Raw genomic sequence first — 3,918 nt, forward strand, 5'->3', positions numbered from 1 at the left:
ACTAAAGGGCCTATGACAAAGCCACCGAACGCGTCCTCGGGTTGCGGATAGAGGGTCCCTGTACCAAGGGTTTCTGCTGAATCTGTTTACAAAAATAAATAGACAGTCGCGGACAATTGTCCAGGGGTGGTCCCGAAGGAATTAACTCCCAAGCGGAGGTGTGAAAACCGTGCTGAAAGCTGAATGGCACCTGGGTGAGGTGTCTAGAACGGTGACACTGGGATACCAGGCGACCTCTCAGAGTACGCAGCCTTATCCTTGCATGCGGGGCTCTACAAGGATGGACGAACCCCTTTCCCTAGCTTCTAGTGGGAACAACAATGACAACACCAAACATAGTTGTAGTAAGTGCGGTTCAAAACAAAAGAACGCGCAGGGCTCCCGACAATGGGTCGGCCAGCAATGCCGACCAATCTAGAGCTGGGGGAGCCAATGAAAATGGATTCAATGCGATGGATCGGCGGGATCTCGTGACCTTTGGGTGGACGGAGCAACTGAATCACGACTTGCTAGACTGCTACGATGCGAGTGTGCCCCCTGAACGGGGTTACATGGAACGGCCGCATGCTCTGTGGTGCGAGAAACACCCGGAGCTATCGCAATTTTCCTAGCAACGTCTGCGAAACCATGCTGAACCACTCCGAATAAGGGGCTATGTAAGCGGAACGCCTACTCTACCACAGCTAGAACAAGCCGGCAACAGAGAAAGAGAGGCGACACTAAGACCAACCGCGGGCAGGCATCCAATAGAGGAAGAGCGATGCTTTATGACCCGGAGAAGAGTCAACGCCAAGGTTTCTCTCAAGCCTAAAGATCTGGCTGAAATGGATGACTAGCTTCGTGGACATTTTTCCGGAGAATCCGACCTCTGGGCTATCAATTATTGTGTGTATAATGCAGCGAGAGCTTTGGCCGATTTGAACCGTAAAACAAAACCAACGGTTGATCATAGGACCAAAAGATGAATGCATCGACTTGCCATAAAGATCAGCTGGGCAAGACAGTACGCGTCCCGCATTCAGTGTGTGATTGACTACATCACATCTGGCAGGAATTTTACCGCCAAGGTTTGAAAGTTCGCGCGCGAACTTCGGACCCGTTATCACACACTTCTCAAGTCAAAGCTGCTGACCATCAGGCAGAATATTGTTGAGAGAATACGGATACTATCTGACGCTAAGAGAAGTTTAGAGCGGAGGGAGAGGTGGGTCAGAGAAAATCAACAGTTTCTCTGACCCATCTCGATTCTTCCAAGATCCTCCAGTTACTGTCGAACACCCACCCAAACCTCAGGAGGTAGAAGTATTTTGGAGACAAGTCTACGAAGTGCAGCATAGACTGGACGAAGACTCAGAAAATATAAATAGCTTCAAGGACCGGGACCAGAGAGTATCAAAACCTTCTGGTGGAAGAAGTTTTCTTCAACCCATCAGCATTTGGCCCGTATTTTCACCTCCTATTTAAAGTCGCAAGAGCCCATTCCAGAGCGGTTGGTGTAAGGGCGCACAATACTTCTGCCGAAAATAGGCAACTTAGCTGACCCGAAGAATTACAGGCCAATCACTTGTCTGAACACACTTTATAAGATATTCACAGCTATCCTAAACGATAGGATTGTTCGGGCAATTAAACTTGTGTGGCAAGAAATGTATGAACAGCGAGGCTCAAAGAAAGGCGTAGCGGAATGTCGGGAGAACCTTCTCATCGATAAATGTGTCTGCAAAGATGCAGCATTCTACCAGCGTGACCTATCGATGGCCTGGATTGATTATCGGAAAGCTTTCGATTCGACCTCCTATAGACTTATCATCTGTCTTTTGGAAATCTTAAAGGTTCATCCGCAAATAGTTAGGTGCATAGAAAGATTGTTGCCGATTTGGAAACCCAGATTTACTATCACATCTGGAAAAAATCGTGTGACAACTAACAAGGTCACCTTTGAGAGAGGTGCCTTTCAGGGCGACATCATGAGCCCACTCCTCTTTTGCCTCACATTATTCCCACTATCTCTAGCACTTCGACATTTCGACGGGTACTTGTGCGGCTAACCTGCAGATCGAAAGTACAAGGTCACTCATGTATTTTACATGGACGATCTTAAGATTGATATACACCTTTGCGCTTGAGAGACTTATACATACCTGGGCGTGCCACAGAGCCACATTCAGGATGTGATATCTATAAAGGATACTCTCCAAAGCAGATACAAACGTCTCATACGGCAAATTTGGCATTCCGAACTGTCAGCGAGGAACAAAGTATCTGCAACGAACATGCTTGCCGTCCCGGTTGTACTCTATTCATTTGGAGTAGTTCCATGGACGAAGAACGATCTCAGGTGGTCGTGGAATATTGAGCCTTGAATGTCTTCACAATAGGATTATTCTAGGTACAGCACATAGAGTTGCGAATGAAAGAGACCCTCTTCTTAAAACGGTCAGGAATCACGAAGAAGTGGTAAAAGGAGCGTTTCTGTACAAAGCAGCGGAGGAGGCTGCTGAAACACTCGGACTTACCTTGAGTGTTAGGGGTGAGCAAAATGCATCAAATCTTATCTATCTCGAGTACTCACTCCTGAAAGCCCGGATTAAGAAAGCGCAAGAGAAAAACTTTCGTGAACAGCTCCTCGATAAGAGGATGCATGGTATCTTCCACAGAAATGTGAAAGATCAGTCAATGTCTTGGGAGCTAACGTTTGCTTTCCTTAAATCGCTCGGATGGAAGTCTGGTACGTAGGGTTTCATTTTTGCATGCCAAGACGGTGTCATTTCCACCTTAACATACCGTCGCCACATTTTGAGCCAAGGCGTTCCTGATGATAGCTACAGCGGGTGCCGTGCACACCCCGAGCATTTAGCTCACATACTATCTAGTTGTCCAACTCACGCGGGAACGACCTACATTCAAAGGCACAATGCGGCACTAACTGTGCTTTATTACCATCTCTGTCACTCTTACGGTAATAAACTTAATATCGCTCCTCTAAACGCTCCTAGGGAACCAGCTGACAAAAACATCATAGCCAAGGAGAATGAAAAGAAAGAGAGGTATCGAGACTTTAGAAGGGAGTTGCAACGATTGTACCCGGAATATTCTGTTAAACTAATTGTCCTTATCTTCGGCGCTCTTAGAGGTGCCAAGTTTTCACTCGCTAATGGCCTAAAAAACATCCCTGCGTGTCAACAATATGCCAAAACACTTGCGGGAAAAATGCAAAAGGAGGTAGTCCTTGTGTCGCTCCGTGTTCTTAGGGTGCACGAGGCTTTTGCTGGATCGTCGTATTGATTACGTTACAGACTGTAACCACCTATCTGACGGTCGTAAGACGTGGTTGTGGCTAAAATTTTACCGCGATTTCGCTGGGAGCAGGTGCAATTTTCCAGATTAGCACCTGCTCCCGGCGAAATCCTGCAGTTGTCCTTATGGAAAATTTTTAAATATATATATATATTAGAAATTTTTAAAATCGGCAATAAATACTTCTATAAATAATTACATCATCTTTTTAGACAAGTTTACTGCTCCAAATAAAGGGAGACAATTACATTTTAATCAGAAAATACGATTATTTTTTACATTTTTTGGAAATGAGACATTGTTTAAATAATTTAATTTGTTTAAACCATTGAAAACTGTTTATAAAGTCATATGAAATATTCAAATTGTTCATTAGTAATTACTTGTATGAAAAAAACGACGGAGATTTGTAAATAGTAACAATAATACGTAAAAATGTAGTTTTTTTATTTTTGGGTCTTTTTTCGGATATTTCGTAGAGGGTAAGGATGTGTTGGAAATAAGTCAGTAGCATGGTTTTATTTCGTAGAAACTCTTCTTCAATTCCTAAAAAGTTTCGCACGTTTCGATAAAACCCTGGAACATCAGGTCAATTTTTCGAAAAAATTTCTAGATATGGAA

General features: G+C 44.3%; 1 protein-coding gene across 1 annotated transcript in view; it reads left to right on the forward strand.

The window, feature by feature from the left end:
• LOC117173162 (teneurin-m) overlaps positions 1-3,918 on the forward strand; it is a 40,447-nt gene that overhangs the window by 19,869 nt on the left and 16,660 nt on the right. The gene's annotated exons all lie outside the window — the stretch shown is intronic.

This window comes from Belonocnema kinseyi, chromosome 5 (assembly GCF_010883055.1).
Source record: "Belonocnema kinseyi isolate 2016_QV_RU_SX_M_011 chromosome 5, B_treatae_v1, whole genome shotgun sequence".
Taxonomy (NCBI): domain Eukaryota; kingdom Metazoa; phylum Arthropoda; class Insecta; order Hymenoptera; family Cynipidae; genus Belonocnema; species Belonocnema kinseyi.